Source organism: Symphalangus syndactylus, chromosome 9 (genome assembly GCF_028878055.3).
Source record: "Symphalangus syndactylus isolate Jambi chromosome 9, NHGRI_mSymSyn1-v2.1_pri, whole genome shotgun sequence".
Classification (NCBI taxonomy): Eukaryota; Metazoa; Chordata; class Mammalia; order Primates; family Hylobatidae; genus Symphalangus; species Symphalangus syndactylus.
This window is the reverse complement of record NC_072431.2, coordinates 93021263-93040390: the sequence shown is the minus strand read 5'-3', so window position 1 is coordinate 93040390 and position 19128 is coordinate 93021263. Positions and strand designations below refer to the sequence as shown.

General features: G+C 42.6%; 1 protein-coding gene and 1 pseudogene across 7 annotated transcripts in view; one reads left to right on the top strand and one right to left on the bottom strand.

The window, feature by feature from the left end:
- Window positions 1-19128, bottom strand: part of ELMO1 (engulfment and cell motility 1) — a 594311-nt gene that overhangs the window by 560712 nt on the left and 14471 nt on the right. The gene's annotated exons all lie outside the window — the stretch shown is intronic.
- On the top strand, window positions 4310-4449 carry LOC129490905 (uncharacterized; annotated as a pseudogene).

Below are 19128 nucleotides of genomic sequence, written 5' to 3'. Positions count from 1 at the left end.
TCACTGAAAAGTTCTGGGCTATATGTGCATTTCTGTCTTCAAATGCAAAGATGTCCCTACATCTTCAATATCAAGAGTGTGGAGTTTAAGAGCATAGTTCCAGAGTCAGAGACTATGTGAGTTCAACTCTTGGCTCTACCACTTTTAAATGTGTTGACTTGGCAAGTTTATTTCCCCAGTCTCAGGTCCTTATTATAAAATGTGAGTTATGATAGACAGTATGTAAAGTCTAGCATGGATATAAAAATTAAATGATCATAATAATAATTCATCTAAAGCACGCAGCACAGTGCCTGGCACATAATAAATGTACAACATATGTTTCTTGCTGTGATTGTAATACCTGCAATTGATACTGAAAAGGAAAATAATTAATGCATGAAAAAATGTATCTTCCCAAAGATGTATCAGGGCTTCAGGGAAAAGAAACATGAATTAAAGTAATAATAACTCTCCATATAAAGTGAGTGGATCCAACTTAAAGTTAAACATTAATTCTTGATTATTTGCTTTGGGAAGAGGAAAGAACAGAGTACATTAAAAATAAATAATACCCCAACAACTCATAAACCCAATAACTACAGCACAGCTTCAACATGTCTTAGAATAAAATTCCCAAAACAACAAGAGACCCATATACAAATTAAGTTTAAAACATATTCCATAATGAAATCTACAGTCCTAAAAACCAGCATTTCAGATTATCAGTATCATTAAATGAGCATACAAATCCAAAACTGTGTTTTCAGATTTGCGGCTGACCTATAACAGAAATAAATGAAGTAACTAAAGATGATTCCTTTATTGGGCTTCCATCTAAAGCTAAGCTTTACTTAGGCTTTCAAATTGTTGCACTTACTTCCTAAATCAGATATGCCACCAAAACTGCCCACTTTTGTCAACTGTCAGGAAAACTGACAATACAAAGTTCATAAAGACGAAGCAGGGAAGAAAATAGCAATTTGACTTGCAGTCCACTCTCAGGTTTTAACCGTATGGAAAATTTTATATACACATATATTTTCCAGAGTTATGGAATATGGTTTAGAATCTCAGGAATCCCATTCTCACTGAATAATTAAACTGGGAGGATGAGAAGTTTCACATCATGACAATGCCACTGTTAGAAGTTACTGAACCCCAGAAAGGACTTATGGCCACCTCACCCAGAGGAGCAGGCTTGTCCATACACACGCACAGACCACAGTATGAATGATGCCCCTGGAACTGGGCGATGCATAAATCCATTTCTTAGATTTCCACCCTAAAAGGAGGGCCACATTTGCTTAGAACAACTCAAGGCCTAGATTCTCTGGAATTTTCCCAAGAAAGTTATTTTGCATTTGCTTACAATTTGAAAGCCTAAGTAAAGCTTAGCTCTAGATGGAAGCCCAACGAAGAAAGTATCTCTAGTTAGTTCCTCTATTTCTGTTATAGGTCAGTTGCAAAGAGTAGCCTAAGAGATTTTAATCAAGCAAACACTTGGAGCAAAATTAGTGCTGACAACAACCTTGTAAGCAAAATTTGCGTGCAGGTGAGTCAGAATGTGTTTTGTGGCACTGAAGGAGTTAACCACCTGTCCTATCAACAGTGTTTACTTCTGTGTTTGGCTCATTCACTTCCTCAATTTCTCCACAAACTTAGCTTATGAAATCAAATGACTGCAAGCGACTAACTATAAAAGCTAAACCCCTACTGAGCAATTTCTATGAGCGGGATACTCAGCCAAGCATGATTTCATTTAATTCTCTCAACAATCCTAGAAGAGGGCACCATTTTACAGCCAAGGAAACTGAGGCACAGAAGTTTTGCTGGTGGACATACCACTGAAGAGGGAATAGAAAGACTGGACCAGAGGCAGCTGTTATGCGTGGAAAGGTGTCCCCTGAGAAAGACACGTTGAAGTCCTTTCCTGCTATCTGTGAATGTGACCTTATTTGGAAATAGGTCTCTGCAGACATAATCAAGTTAAAACGAGGTCATTTGGGCAGGTGCTAACCCACTAGGACTGGTATCTTTATAAAAAGAGGAAGATGTCTACTAAAAAAATGCAAAAATTGGCCAGGCACGGTGGCTCACACCTGTAATCCCAGAACTTTGGGAGGGTGAGGTGGGCAGATCACGAGGTCAGCAGATTGAGACCATCCTGGCTAACATGGTGAAACCCCGTCTCTACTAAAAATACAAAAACAAAATTAGCTGGGCATGGTGGCAGGCGCTTGTAGTCCCAGCTATTTGGGAGGCTGAGGCAGGAGAATGGCATGAACCCAGGAGGCAGAGCTGGCAATGAGCCAAGATCACGCCACTGCACTCCAGCCTGGGAGACAGAGCAAGACGCTGTCACAAAAAAAAAAAAAAAAAAAAAAAAAAAAGCAAAAATTAGCCAGGTGTGGTGGCACACACCTGTAGTCCCAGCTACTCGGGAGGCTGAGGCAGGAGAATTGCTTGAACCTGTGAGGCAGAGGTTTCAGTGAGTGGAGACCGCACCATTGCACTCCAGCCTGGATGACAGAGCAAGACTGTCTCAAAAAAAAAGGAGGAAAATGTCATGCAAAAACAGACACATAAGAAGGCAGCCATATGAAGATGGAGGCACAGCTTGGAGTGATTCTACACAAGCCAAGGACCACTCGCGGCCACCAGAAGCTGGAAGGGGCGAGGAAAGACCCTCCCCTGGAACCTTTAGGCCAGCTCCTTGATTTTGGACTGCTAGTTTCTAGAGCTGTGAGAGAACAAATCTGCATGGTTTTAAGCCACCCGGTTCATCAAAAGATGTAAAGGGAGCTCCAGGAAACAAACTCGACAGTGCGGGCTCTCCCCAGCTACTCTTTCCTGCCTCCATTTTCTTTCCACTTGACCTGACCTATCTGCTAAGAGACAGAAAGCAAAACTTTCATTCCACCTTCTTTTTCTGAACTTGAGATCGCTACAGATAGAAAGTGCAGCACATTTTGAACTGTCTTTAACAGTGTGTTTTTTAAAATTAATTTTCACGTTAGAGCATTCTACCGCCAAGTATTTTCTAGATCAGCTCAGGCATCTCTGCTCCCCATACCTCTACCCCTGACAGCAGCCTGCAGCACCACAGTACTCCAAGCGGTTAGCAACTTCAAAACAGATTTTCAAAGCGCAGTATCTGGTGGCCTGGCCCAGTACATTGCAATAAGGTAAGGCCCGTAGGGAGATTCCAGCATCTGGAACTGGATCTGCCCAGGCCCCTGGGGTGAGCAAGACCTCTGGCAAGGAGAGAGAGCTTCAGGAGCGGGAAGAGACTGTGCTGTGCCAGTGCAACTCTGTATCTGGTGAATAGCAACACCGTGGATGCGTCAGAGTCAGCTCAGATAACCTCGGTCAGTCAGATGCTGACCTGCAGAAGTCTCAGGCAGGGCCAAGCGTGGAGATGGAAAATCCAGAAACACACAGATGCGGGCAGGCAGAATCAGAGAAGTCATCCTGCAGGTATTATAAGGAGGTGTCAGTCATCAGGTTAAGCGCGGGAGACAAACTACAGCTTCTGCAGTGAAGGGGCAGTGAGGCGAGATGGGGACGGTAAGAGTCAAGTGCCCAGCTCTCAGGGTGCTGCAGAGGCTAGGATTCGGGCACTTGCAACAAGACTAAGCAGCTACGGAACATGAGTCGAGGGAAGAAGAGCACCCAGCGTGATTGGGATCTCTCCAGTGTTGGGTCCCAGGGTCCTAGAGACTCCCCCAACAACCCCACCCCTAACCCCCAGGGCTGAGCCCGCAGAGGAGGATGCTGGCAGGGAGAACAGAAACAGCCGCTCAGGATGCAGGCAGGCTCTGACCCAATGTGGACTTCTAAATGCCTTAGCTGAAATGCAGAAAGCATTTTCTGGTAGAACAAGGCTAGGTTTTCGGAGAAAACCCAAAATAATACTCTTAAAATATTTGTAATTAAAAATCTAAATAGAAGGCTATGCTAATTGAGAAGAGAGTAGTATTTTTTACCTTTGTTAGAGTACTTGGTGAACAGCAGAATTAATTAGGGGAACAGGAGGAAGAAGATGGAGATGCTATCTGGAAATGTCAGTATATTCATGGGCTGTTTGTGATTGGATGGGTTTATTTTGTTTAATCTGTTTTCTACTAAAAATGTATGATTTTTTTCTTTGTTGTCCTCTCAGGGTTGTTGTAAAATTAGATGTGAAAATATGTGATAACACTTTGGAAACAGTAAAATGTTAGGGCAAATTAAGGCTGCAATATTGCCATTTACATAGAGGTGTCAGAACTATCACTATTTAAATAATTGTATACAATTTGCTAGATGCAGAAAACCATAAAGATGAGGCCTCCTGGTGCTTACCAAGGCTGTCTTCTTACACTGACTGAAGCAGAGAAAGAGGAAGCAGAGTAAACCTATACCATGTGCACCTCAGCCCAGGCCCTGTGGGTGTGCCTGGTCTGTATTGTAAATGCAGGGAAATGGAGCTGAAGAAAAAAGTACTATAAAGATGAATAAAGTTTGGTCATATGTGTATCATCCAGAGATGACCAGTGGCAATATTTTCATATCGTTTATTTCAGTAATTTTTAGTTTACTTATTTTTACATAACTGAGTTCACACTATTTCACATCATGCTGTTTTCTTTCACTTATATGCATTTTCCCTTGCACAAAACATCCTATCATCATTTGTAATTGCTGCAATATTCCATTGCATGGTGATATAATTCAACCATTTAGCGGCCTTTGGAGGATGAGGATGTTTTCATGATTTACACGTACCTAACACAAATCACTGGGGGCTTTCAGAGGCTGAGGTAAGGCCCCTGAGTCAAAGCACAGGACGAGTCTTGTGCTCTCCGTACCGATAGCCAAACTACCTCCCAGCAAGGCTGCAGTACTGTTCACTCCAAGGGCAATGTGAGAATAGCTGCCCTGGCACACTTCAACAGCACAAAGTGCTCCACGGGGGCACCTAACGAAGATGGTTTTATTAGGTAGTAAGAAGGGGAAAAACACATTTTATATTTGGACATTAGGAGTAGAGATATATTACCATGAAGCGAAGAAACCGTAATCTTCAGAGCCTTCCACTTGACTGAGCCCTGCCCATTCTCATTCTAAATAAACCATTCACTTTTGTACCTAATTTTGTGTTATTTTCATAAAGGGGGCTCCACAAAATGTGGATGGATCCATCACTGTCTAGGAAGAACATTCGAGGCTGTGTTCGATAAACCAGTGACACTTTCCACAAACACAGAGCTAAACTACATTGCCCGGCCTTTCCTGCACGCGCTACAGCTGGGATTAGGTTCTGGCTAAAGGAAGGTGACATGCTGGCTAGACATTGATGACCTGTGTAACTCCACTGACCACTTTGTTAGAGGACTGGGTGAACAGCAGAATTAATTAGGGGAATAGGAGAATGCAGCTTAAAGTGATAAAATACTTCACTCTTATTGTATTGTCACTGATACCTTGGGGTCATTTATAACAGCTTTTAGCATTAACTACAGCGACTAAAGCAAAGCCTTCCAAAACTTAGCCACACATGACCTGTCCATCTTGCTGGCTCTCTTTGGACGCCTGTATCACAACTGCCTTACTAATTTGGCATCTTTCATTCTTACTTCCAACCCAAGCAAGCAAACTGATTTACACCAAGTGTGCACACTTGTATCTGATGGCCTCAGATTTCACTGCTGCAAACCTGCTTCTGCCAAGCAGTATGTAAAAGTGAAGCCCAGAATTTAAGCCACGTCTTCCTCTTAAAAGCACACTTTGAGCAGTACAGACTAAGCTCTTCCTAATGAGGGGATGGAGCAAGTGGCAGAGTTAAAACAATTTCCACCAAACACTTTAGAATCCTGAGTTTTCTGCAAGGGAGCACAGATGTTCATGTCTCTGACAACAGCCAGAAGCCTCTGCCAACACATCAGCCCATTTCAAGAGAAAAACAGACACAAATACTAAGTATATGCCAAGTTTCCTCTCAAATAGCTTTCTCCCCTGTTTTCTTATTTCATCCAGTTTGACATTCTTTCTACCTTGCCCACCACATATTTTCTGATCTCCCAGTGCTCACCCATTTTGCAATGATCAGCCAGAAGGGCTCAAAATTGCTTGCACCTTTCCGAAATACATTCTGCTCTATAACAAACAACCTCCTCAAGCACCTTATCAAAATATCACAAGTTCCTTTGGGCCACAATTAAAGTTCTCACCCCAGATGCTATAAATCTTTCCCAGTGAGGATAGTCCTCATGATATCAAAGCTAAGAACAGTCAAGCCTGGAGATTCTCGAATATAATCAAAACTTCTAAATGCCAGGCTGTTTTGAAGCCAGCACATCAATTCATTCCTGGATTCTTAGGGGCTGAATATGCAGCAAATGGATGAAGTTGCAAAAGGAAGGCGTGGAAAATTAAAGGCTTTATCAAAATGAGATTGCAATGGATTTTTGAATATTCTTCCAACAGACAGGGATAAAAACAGCCATGCATTATAGACTTCAGCAGAAGAGGGCTGGCCAAAAGGGTTAACCGTTTTCATTGGTCAAAACTGGCCCCTCTGCTTGGAGTTTACAATGCAGTGGGGCTGACCCACAAGAAGCTGGGCCAAAAGTGATGGGCAGTGGTGTTTCTGACCTGAGTGGGACCAAGAAGCCAACCTATCCTCCCAAAATGTAGACAAGGGGTGCCTCTGTCCCCATACAAAGGATGACCTTTAAAGAATGCAGTTCCCAAGCCAATTGCATTGTGCAACTGAGATATTTGTGGTCTCGTCTGACTGGTTAGCTCTCATGCTTAGAACATCTGGCTAACAAGATTAAAGCCTATCCCAAGATAAGAAAATTAGCTTTCCTCTATTTCAACACCACAGACTCATCCTCATCCCAATTTGAAACAGCTACACAAAGCGGGCAAACAATATTTATTGATTACCCATTATATGCATAGCATCGGGGAATAAATTCAATGGGAAAATGAGCCTGCATTATTCATCAAAGTCTTTTCCAGCCCTGGAAGAGTCTTACTTCTTTGAGTTTAGAAAAAGAATTTACATTTCTCTGGCCAAGAGGTTGGAGTTATTGGCTGAATTCATCAGCTTTTTCTCCCCAAAAAAATCTGTGCTTCGCTTTGGCCTAAGGGACCTGGTACAAGTCACAACACATCAGCAACATTAATAGAGAAGCTCGTGTGGTTTTCCTGCTTCTCTTAGAGGATTCAGCTGTTTGCAGGAGTATACAAGACTTTTAGGGAATTTTGTTTAGTCATGAAGCAAATGGCTTTCGTAATTTTAAATGTTTTGATGGATTTTAAAACACTTAAACAGGTCTACAAGTAGATAGATGAAGCAGGCAACACTTGCCTTCCTATTTAGAAAAAAAAGGTTTTAAAATTCATTAACTGATTGTGTAAACTCCAAAATGTTTTCTAGTAATGATGCACTACAAGACTTCTTTGGAAATCTAAAAATCAGACAAGCATGATGCCACACTAAATGAAGTCATGACGTCTGAAGATACCCTCAAAGGCCATTTCAGACTCTCTGGGCTTGGGGAAAACCATGTAGATACTTTTCTACCTAGAGTTCATGACAAAAGCTACCGTTTATTGGCCACATCCCATGAGCCAAGCCTGTTAAGTCTGCACAGCAAACCCTAGAGGTCTGTGTTGTTACCCCCATTTTACAGATGGGGAATTGAGATTCAAAAGCATTACATAACTTGTTTAAATTTTCATATCTGGTAAACCAAGAAAATGGGATTCAGGTCCCACTCCTTCAGGCTCCTGGTGCCATGCTCTTAGTGAGGCACCAATGTCTTCTGTGTTATAGGCTATCACCCTAAAATATATAGGGAAAAACATCGCACCATTTCCCTTCAGTAACATATGTCATAATTTCATCAGACATTCATCTTATAACCTGCAGTAAACTACAGATATGATTAAGCCTGTGTCTCTTTACCTAATGTCTAAAGATACTTCTGAGGCTAAATAAAACTCACAGTTGGCCGGGCGCGGTGGCTCACACCTGTAACCCCAGCACTTTGAGAGGCCAAGCTGGGAGGATCACCTGAGGTCAGGAGTTTGAGACCAGCCTGGCCAACATGGTGAAAGCCTGTCTCTACTAAAAATACAAAAATTAGCCAGGTGCAGTGGTGGGCGCCTGTAATCCCAGCTACTCGGGAGGCTGAGGCAGGAGCATTGCTTGAACCTGGGAGGTTGCAGTGAGCTGAGATCGTGCCACCGCACTTCAGCCCGGGTGACAGAGCCAGACCCTGTCTCAAAGAAAACAAACAAACAAACAAACACCTCACAGTATTCTACTGTATTTCATTTTTGAAACACTGATTCCTATTTTTTTATATATGTGTTTGTCTCTTTTCTGCCAATAGTTTATTTCACGCTACATGGCTTTATGGATCACACCAAAATCAATTTCTTCTCAGGGAAATATTGCCTTGGGAAAACTTAGGTTTCCGTAAGAAACCTAGCAAAGAATTTGACAGATAGTGTCCAATTCATTACCCTTTCTCTTTTTAAAAAAACAAATGCCCTCTACCAGAGAAGCCGCATTTCTAATCACTAAAACACCCATCTCTGAAAGTGATGATGCCCTTCCCTTAAACTAAATGATCTGCTCTGGATGAAGTGTGTGTGAGTACTTGCTGGAGGCTACGCTGGGTGGTCATCCTTGGACCTCATGGGTAGGGGTCCCTCTAAAGCAGGGAGTCCCCTGTGGAATGCAGACCAAGGTCCAGTGGGGCACTTGCCCACTTCCCAGGACAACGAAGCAAACTAAGAGGCCAGGAGCATGCCACCAACAGATCATCATTTCCTCCAGAGCAAAATGGTCTTCATCAGCCACAAATTCTTTCAAGAAAAAGATAGGCAAGTAGAAAAGTCATATGCTTTGATCTTCTTTACCTTTTCCTGCCAGCACTGACCACCTGGGCAGCTCCAAATCTCCAGTCCAGTGGACTAAAAACTTCTCATACTGTATGAACATTGGCCAGTTTTCCTATGCTAGAAACAAATAATGCAAAGAAAGCTATCATCCTTCCATGAGTCCTTCTCAGTACTCATGCACAGGGATTCAGTATCCCACAGTAGGCTACATAGTTTAGAAAATTGCTAGATGGATGGATTGCGCCATACCCACAGGTATGAGCTGATAAGATTCTGAGTCCTATCCATTTTATATCTGAACAAACCATATATACTCCTCAAGAATTTGTCAATATTAGCAGTTGGGCTAGGCCTTAGAGATTCTGGCACAATAGCAAAATGGCCAAAAGCCTGGGAATCAAAATATGGTTGTGATCTGAAAATTCCAACCAATGACACAATTTAGCAATGCCGAAAAACCTACAGAGATGATTTTCAAACATTACTCATTTCACAAGTAATCTGTCCTGTAATGAGTGTTCAAGGTCAGTACTGTTCAGAACTGGGTTTATTAGCAAGGGTGACCAAGAGACCTATTTCAATCTGGGGACTGCTTGGAACATTTTGTTTTAAACTTCCCAAAGAGTAACACACACCAAAACTAATAATTATTATATATTTTTAATAATAATAATAATAAACCATTTTGTTATAGAATGGGAAAGATTCCAATCCATCAACAGCTTATTCAACGAATATTTACTGAGGCTGTGTTATCACTGCCTCATACTAGAAACTGGGAAAACAAAGATGAAAAATGAAAAAGGCAAGCCCTCTGCCTTGAGAAGACCCAGGAAATGCTAGGGTTTCCAGTCTTCATAGATTTATGGTTTTCTTAGTCAATTCAGGATGCTCTAACAAAGTACCATAGACTAGGTGGCTTATCAACAACAGAAATTTACTTCTCGTAGTTCTAGAGGCTGAAAATGTGAGATCAGGGTGCCAGCAGGGTTGGGTTCTGGTGAGGGCACTCTTCTGGGCTGTGGACTGCCAACTTCCCGTTATGACTCACATGGCAGAAAGGGCAGCAGAGAGCTCTCTTGGGTCCTTTTTATAAGGGCACTAATGCCAGAGGGCTCCACCCTCAGGACCTAAGACCCTCCCAAAGACCCCACTTTCTAATACCATCATATTAGGTATGAGGATTTCAACATAAGAATTTGGAGAGGTGGGGGTGTGGGCACAAACATTCAGTCCATCGTGATTGCTATCCAAAATTATTTACATGTGTCTCCTTATATCTGTGTCTTGCCCACTGGTTCAATGTTGTGCCACCAATTCCCAGCATGCTTGGCACATAGGAGGCACTGGATGTCTATCTGTTGAATCAATAAATTAATTAATGACATAAGCTCTGCCAACAGCTAGTTTTGGCTTTGGACAAGTAATCACAAACCTCAGATTTCCCATGTGTAAAATGAGTTTAAAATGTTAGATTCCCCAAATAGGTGCTCCACAGAGTATTAGTTCTGCAAAACGTAATGGGTTTTATTGGAGAAAAAGGGAACCTGTGGCTAAGTGAGTTTGAAAACCATCAATATTACAGAAGAAAGCTGATTTCTACCTGAGTCTTCTCCATCTATAATATGATGATATACTAAGAACTTCTCAGGGGATGTCCTAGGCAGAGTCTCCCACTCCAATGAGGCTATAAAAATCATCGTTTGCAAGTCTCCAGAACAAGGCTCTGGACCCTCATGTGTAGCAGTTTAACACCAACAAAAGGATCCATTCTTCAACATCTTCTTTGATGTCAACTATTCTCAGGGAGCTAAGATGGACAGAGGTGTGGTCCCTCCTTCATCTCAGCTCCTTCTGGCTCTATGGCCCTGGACAAGTTACTCAACCTCTCTAAACTTAGAGTTCTCTCTCTCTCTCTCTCTCTCCTTCTTTTTTTTTTTTTTTTTTTTTTTTTTTTACTGAGATGGAGTCTCATTCTGTCACCCAGGCTGGAGTGCAGTGGCACAATCTTGGGTCACTGCAACCTCCACTTCCCGGGCTCAAGCGATTCTCCTGCATCAGCCTCTGAAGTAGCTGGGATTACAGGTGCCCACCACCAAGCTCAGCTAATTTTTGTAATTTTTGGAGGAGACGGGGTTTCACCACGTTGGCCAGGCTGGTCTCGAACTCCTGACCTTAGGCGATCCGCCCTACTTGGCTTCTCAAAGTGCTGGGTTACAGGTGTGAGCCACCACACCCATCCTGTATTTGCTATAAAATAAAATACTAGTAGTAATTAATTCACAAAAGGCCTGTAGTGAGAACTAAATGAGATAACATATATAAATCACTTGGTACCACTCACAGGAGACGCTCCGTAAAGGTCAGCTCTCCTTGTTATTATTCACAAACATATCAGCATCTCGTTTGGATTCCAGTCTCAAGGTCACCAACAGGTAAACTTTGGCAAGTCAGTCCTTGTCTCACCTCAGTGGCACAGACAAAATCCAGGTTTTGGCTTACATCAGTGTTTCCCAAACTTTAGTTCTTCAAAGACCATTTCCCAGCCCTATTTTACTCAGTATTTCTCTGACAATTATTGCATGTTAGTCTCATCCTAAACAAGGACATCTAGGAAATCACAGGTTTGATGTCCTTGTTATTCTTTTTCCAAGATATATGAAAATGAATAAAAAACTATTTAAATACTTCTTAAAAGCCAGCATTACACCTAACTCATTTTCAATGCCATACACTGAGAAACATTTACTCAGGATTTTTATCCAAGATCCTTCTGCTAAAAAGATTCTACATCTTTTTCCTGAAAAAAAAAAAAATCACAAACTAACCTTTGCAAACACTAACCTGAGCCCCCTAAGGCAATACAGTAGTTCAGACCACAAGGGGGTCTTCTTTAGAAACTAGATTCAAATCTAGTTTCTAAGCTAAACATCTGAACATCAGAGATCACAGAAGGTGCGGAGATGACTCTACGGCTTTCCAAAGAAAGAATGACATCAACTTCCAGAATACAGTGACACCTCTGTGATGTGCTACATTAGCTGAGATATGAGGAGGCATTTTTAAAGATATGTTTCAGGCTAAGACTTTTTCAAATTCTAAAACTAAAATTCACAAAAAGCCATTGCTCTTCCTCCAGCAAAAACACCTGCTGTAGAACTCTTGCAGCTCTGCATGGAATAATCCTGTCACCTCAGTCCGGGTCAGCAGTGACCAACACTGAAATGTGTCACAGATCACTCTGATAGGAATATCACCCTCCTTCAGATGCCACCAAAACCAACACCGTTATGGGATGGCTGAAGATCTATAAAAATATTTTAGATTAGTCATAAATAAAATGACTCAGGATGATATTCTGCAAACATTTTATGGACTCCAAACATTAAGCATTTTCAAAAGTAAAAGTGAGCCTAAGTGGCAGTGGATAATATCGTTATTTTTGCTTTTAACTGCAATTATTCCTAAGCCCTTTTAATAGCTGTCACTTATTCATTTCCAGGCTGTAGCAAATTATAGTAAGAAGAGAAGGGAGCTGACAGCTCATTTCTTCTGTGAATGGCATGCTCTTCCATTTCTGCAAGGCCCGTGGGCCCTACTTTATGGCACATTCACCATCCCCAGGAAAATCCTGCTAAAAGAAGCAATAAAGACAATAGTGCTCAAGTCTGCCAGCTTGGAGGCTTTGGGTACTCCAGCAGAGTTTCCCAGGCCTCCATGCATTCTGATCAATAGGGGAGAAAAATAAGTTATCCCCATAGATACCCCAAAGGCATTTTATCTTTTTATCTACATGAAGGATGTATGCTTGGGGTGTGTGTGTGTGTGTGTGTGTGTGTGTCTGTGTGTGCACACACACATGTTGGAGGGGAACAGAGACAGCTGGTTTCATTTGATAGGAATTAATAATGCAGGTATTATTAATATCATAAACCTCATCCTCTTAGGACACATATCCCAGTGAAAAGAGAACTAGGCCAAAGGCACAAAACAGTTCATAAAAAATAAAATATTTTTGAATCTAAAATAGCACCTAATAAAACAAAACTGAGTGATAACTTTTGGCACCTAGAAAATGGTGCAGCCTGTCCCTAAATATTAAAGTAGTATCAATATAAAAACAACTTTTAAGAGGAGCTTTCAGAACTCAAGCTAATGAATGCAGTTATGTTGCTGCTTGGCAGTCTTAACTAAATGGAACATTCGACTCCAGACAGTGATTGGGCAGAACCAGCTAACCAATGTGTATATGCCTGGAGCCAATCTCATCTGTGTCACCAGAGCGATGATCAGAATCCAGAACCTTGGAATGACATTTCTTTTTGCAATATTGGTTCTTTTTTAAGTCAACATGTAGCCTAAAGATCAAAACAATCAAATGAAAATGTGTATTAGAAAGACCCCTAGGAAATATTTTCCACCATGTCTTCAGAAATGCAAAGACCCAACAGATGAAAGAAGAGCAATCCTGAAATTAATTGCTGCTCAGAAGATCAGCTTTTTACTTTTTAATTAACATTCTGTCCTTAATCCAAGAGCCAGAAGAAAAACATACGATGTATAGTGCTTACGCACCTCTTATGGGGAAGTGTTAACCTTTCTTCCTCAGCCTTTCTCTATTTTCATCAAAATGTGTTTAAATTTAAGATGCAGTCTTGGCAGAGTGTGTAGCTCAGTGATGCAAATAGTGTGGGATGGTGCCACCCAGAACTCCATGTGTGGGAGAATAACTAGGAAATCAACTTTCCTTTTCTCTGTGCAACTCTATTTCATCCAGAGGAGGATGTGGGCACACGTACTGCAGGTTGTTGTCGTTGTTTTTATTTTTTTCCAACTGGGCAAGGAAGGAGGTATAGAGAAGAAAAGCCAAGTGATATTTTGGAAGGATTTGCAAAACACCTGGGTTTAAACTGTCAGGATCCAACTTGTCTTCTTTCCAACTCACCTCCTTCAGTGATTCCACATCCATTCTGGGTGCTGCAGACTAAGGGATGGAATAGTTACCCCTGTAACAGTCATAGATGTGGTAGGAAGAGGCTGGCACAGATCAGGCATCACAATGAGCAATCCCAAATACGTTGGAGTGATTTGTTTGAAACATCTCTTAAATCTTTCCTAGAGGTGCTAACAGGCAGGGAAAAGGGCTGATCTTCAGTTTCACCACTCTCTCATCTGGTCAGCTCTGAAAATCCCCTGCTGGGCATATTCTACATGCCAGGCAGGGGGCAGAGCACAGAGGATGCACAGATGACTGGCTACAGTACCATCACTATGTTCAGGTGCTCTCAGGCCAGCAGGGGAGATGGGAGAGTGAATGAACTGATGCATTTTGTTTTTGTTTTTCTTTCTTGCACAGAGGCATGAACTAATAATCTTCTATGGAGGGCTGCTCAGTTAGAGGCCAAGAAGGTTTTCTGGAAGAGACATTTAAGATGGCATTGGGATGTGAAGGATGAGGAATGGAACTAGAGGGAAGAGGAACATAGAAGACATTCAGGGCATCCCTAAGAGGGCTTCAGATACAATTACCTGGTGCAGAGTCTTTGTATAAATAGAGATTTTAGGAAATTACTCCAGAATCAGAATTTCTAGTGATGAGATCCCAGATTCTAGTTTTTGCAAGCTGCTGAGATGATTCTGAATGCAGCTGACTGACCTACAGATTTGTGTTTGGGATCTATCAATCACACCTAGCACCCTCCCTCCACATTTATAAATAGCTGAGAAAAATTTGGCATTGAGGGAGAGCACAGATGATAGTCAGGTTCAGCCCCAAGAATAGGGCTCTGGCCTCTTGATTCCAAATTCAATGTCTGGACCACCAGTCCCCAAACAGCTCCACCAGGAACATCATTTTCCATGAAGCACATCTTTGGCCAACAGAACACAGGCCTCTTCTGCCATCCCCACCTGGGTTTCTGCCTGCATGAGAGTATCAGCCACGCGTTACAGCTGTGCCCATTGCGACCTCATCTTCCCCTGCAGAGGGCAAAGGCACTCCACATGTATCGTCATTTCCTGCCTCAAGTGCTCAAAGAATGAGTTAATGAATGAAGTCCACAAATAGGACTCACAAAAGGCACTCCTCCGAGGCTATGGGAAGTATAAAAAAGGTCGCCTCTCCCAGACAGACCTTATTTTCTCTGAATCGACGAAAAACCAAAATCCAGAAATCAAATTGCAATACTGAAAAACACAGCAAACTTGAAACTTAAGTCTTAATGCAAACGACAGAAAATGCTGTGAAACTTCTTTGCATCTGTGAGCTCACCGGTGTCTCCTAATTCCATCCCTTTCAACCAGCAATGGCCTCTGGCCACAGAATTTTGGAGAAGAGGTTCAAAACTCATACATCCTCTCACATCTACTGTGTGACGGCCGAGGCCGAAGAACTCTGCTGTTCGTTGATTATATTTTTTCATTTTATCTTGACAACCACACACTGGCATCATTTCCATCTATATAAGAGGAAACAGAAGCTATGAGAGCTTAATAAATTTCCCCTAAGTCACAGAGCAAGTGGGTGGTGATTAATTTCAACCTGGATCTGTGTAGGTCTGGATCCCACAAGGCAGCTCAGGGAAGTGTCTGAGGGAACAAATGGGACCAAGCCTCGCAACAGGCACAAAGCCTGATTGAGCACTTTCTAGTGTGGCATAGTTACCTTAATGGACAGCAAGGTCAACACAGCAATCAGAATAGTCTACCTTGGCCAGGTGCAGTGGCTCCTTCCAGTAATTCCAGTGCTTTGGGAGGCCAGAGCAGGAGGCTAACTTGAGGCCAGGAGTTTGAGACCAGCATGGGCAACATAGCAAGACCCCATCTCTACAGAAAATAAAAAGATTAGCCAGGCATGGTGGTGCATGTCTATAGTCCTAGTTACTCAGGAGGCTGAGGTGAGAGGATGGCCTGAGCCCAGGAGTTCAAGGCTGCAGTGAGTTATGACGACTATGCCACTGTACTCCAGCCTGGGTGACAGAGCAAGACCCTGTCGCAAAAAAAAAAAAAAAAAAAAAAAAAAAAAAAAAATTCATTAATTTAAAAAAGAATAGTCTAACTTGCACAGGGCTATACTGTTGGCTGGATGATCATTGTGTCTCTAAAAGTGGGAATAGATGAGAAGCCTACTAAATTTCTACTTGATGTGTGTAAGTGGAAAAGTTCTAGGTCAAGTGAACAAAAGTCTAATCTGAATCATAAAAACAGTCATGGTCCCTCAACCAATCCTCAGACTTGAGAGTCAGTTTACACTGAGTTTACACTGGCTCAACTAGAATGCAAGGAAGGCTGGGTCCCTTTGAAATAGGACCCTGGTACACTGCCAGAAATATATTCTGTTAATCTTTCTCCCAGCCTTCCCCAAGAAGACCTATGTAGAACCTTTTACCAGGGTAACTGCGCACTGGGGAAAAAGGAATAATGAGATGTTTTGGGAAGTAATGGACAATGGCTCTGAACTAACACTAATTCCAGAATACTGAAAACATCACTGTGGCCTCAGTTAATAGGGACTTATGGAGGCCAGGTGATCTATGAAGTTTCTTTGTTTTTTTGTTTGTTTGTTTGTTTTTTGTTTTTTGACACGGGGTTTCACTCTTGTTGCCCAGGCTGGAGTGCAATGGTGTGATCTAGGCTCACCACAGCCTCCGTCTCTCAGCCTCAAGCGATTCTCCTGCCTCAGCCTCCCGAGTATCTGGGATTACAGGCATATGCCACCACGCCTGGCTAATTTTGTATTTTTAGTAGAGACGGGATTTCTCCATGTTGGTCAGGTTGGTCTCGAACTCTTGACCTCAGGTGATTCGCCCACCTCGGCCTCCCAAAGTGTTGGGATTACAGGTGTGAGCCACCGCACCTGGCCTGATCTATGAAGTTTTAGTTCAGGTCCACCTCACAGTGGGCCCAGTTGGTCCCACACCTCATCCCATGGACATTTCTTAAGTTCTGGAATGAATAATTGGAATAGGTACGCTCAGCAACTGCCAGGTTCTCCACACTGGGGAAGCAAGGAGTTGTTTGGTTATTGTACTTGACTGAGGGAGAAAGGGGATGTGAAAGGTCTGAGAATGTGGTTCCAAAGCCCTGAATGTGCTCCATTTCCAGAGTGAACGAGAACACTTAAGTTGGGGGTTTACCATGTGTGTGCTGCTTGGCTTATAAGAAATGGGCTCAGCTCTGCACTTGAACATCAGGATAAATTGTTCCAGAGATGAAGAGCCAAGACACTATCAAGTTTCAATTGCTAGCTGAAACCCCTGATAACTGCTAGAAAAATAATATGCAATTATACTCTAGAAACGTATATTATCAAGGCCACGGTGCTCTCAGAATGTAATAAATGAAATGTGGGTAACCACACATGTGGTAAAAAATCCCAACCCCCAATGTGTATCACAGATGCCTCGTCACCCACAGGCACTGGGGAGGGAGGGAGGAAAAAACAGACGCTTCAAATTCAACACTGGCTGAACCGTGGATGAAGGGACAAAAAGCCAAGAAACGTTTTCTATGTTCTTTCCAGTTATGGTCTTCAAATGTCTATGCCCTGTAGGCTGTTGGGTGACTAGGAGAGAATTATAAGTAGACAAGCAAGTAGGAATACTTCTGCAGAGAGTAATGCAATGACAAAATGTTGGTTTCTTCTTCTGTAATGTTCGTTATATCTAGAGTGGATTTTGGCACAGTGGAATGACACTAAGGCAGTAACTATTGCCTCCTAGGGTTAGGGCATTGCACGGCCATGTGCCTCCCCAACACCCAGAGGCTCCTTAATCAGTGACCTTGGGTCTTCAGCAAAATTGAGGACAGCGAGAGTTACATGCCAGGCATCCCTAAATAGAATATCCCCAGGGCCCTTGCTCAAAGACGAAGGAACAATTTTAAAGGACTGTTAAAAGGACACAGTGCTCACATACATGGAAAATAGTGCTTCTGTCTACAGACATTTACTGAGTACTTCTTATAGGCTCAGCCTGGGAACACCTGCTGTGAGCCCTCCAGGCTACTGAGGGAGAAGGACATGAAACAGAGTGTGAAACAGCACGATCAATGCCAGCACAGGGAAGCACTTCATGTGTCCCAGGAGCAAATGCCAGAAGTCACGGAAGGTTCTCAGAGGAGGTGACCATCCACACATATCATGGGGTCCAGGCACTTCACTCACAAAGGAAGCCAGGGGCCTCTCTCTCCCGGCCCACCAAACTGCCAGACACCTCTGGCATGACTTCTCTTTTGCTTGGTGTTTCCCCTTAATATTCACTTCAACCCGATTTCACCTGATTAGGAATTCTGGGGTCTTATGCTCACTTGCAAGGGAAGAAACATGAGCCCACCTTATCCCTCACTGCTGGCTTCTGAGCAGTATTTGAAGACAGGCCCTAGGGAGCAGGGTGCCTCAAGTAAAGCCCCCCAAAAACGAATTCTCCTGGTGTTTCTGAGTCTTTATGTCTCTGAAAACAATTCCCTATTTTGGCAGTTATGAACTAGTCTCTCCCTGTACATGCCCTGTCTCCTGCTGCAGGGGGCAAAATAAGTAAAATCTACAGAGGGGCTTCTCATCTCCCCTCCTCATCAGGCCAGGCTAACCCACCCACTCAGAACCCCTGCCTGCCCCCGAACCTCATCTGGGACTTATGGAACAAGATTTTTATCAAACGGCGACAAAGATGAAAAGTAAAATATCAGAGACACACAGAGAGTGAGCCACAGATCTGAGAAAACAGCTGCATATGAAAGGATTAGAAAATAAATGAAAAAAGTAACTCAAAGGATTTAGAATCCATTTCGGATGCACTGGAAGAAAATCCCCCCAGTATTGGGAGAACAGATCCAGGTTCAAACCTGGACGATAAGGAGGTTCCATCCTCTTCTGGCTGCCTGATTAGGTGGTACCTTGAGGTTTATAATTTCTTTTTACTCACCACTTTCTAGGATGATGCTTCTTGAAAGAAGAGAAAAGTGAAGTCTGGGACCACGTGCACTTGCATCACCTGAAAGGCTGCTAAAAATGCCGTTTCCTGGGTCCCCAGTGATTCTTAAGCATTCTGAAGTCTGAGAACCACAGAACTAGGTACTTCATCATTCCTAAGTGGTTGCATTACCCATGCTAAATCACTCCTTTAAATTGCTGTTTAAAATTTAAAGAAGACACTAGTGGCTAAATTGATTCTTTTAGAAATGGTTAGATTCTAACAGGAGTGATTGTACAGTCACAATGTGACCAATTTTAAATGATGTAAAATT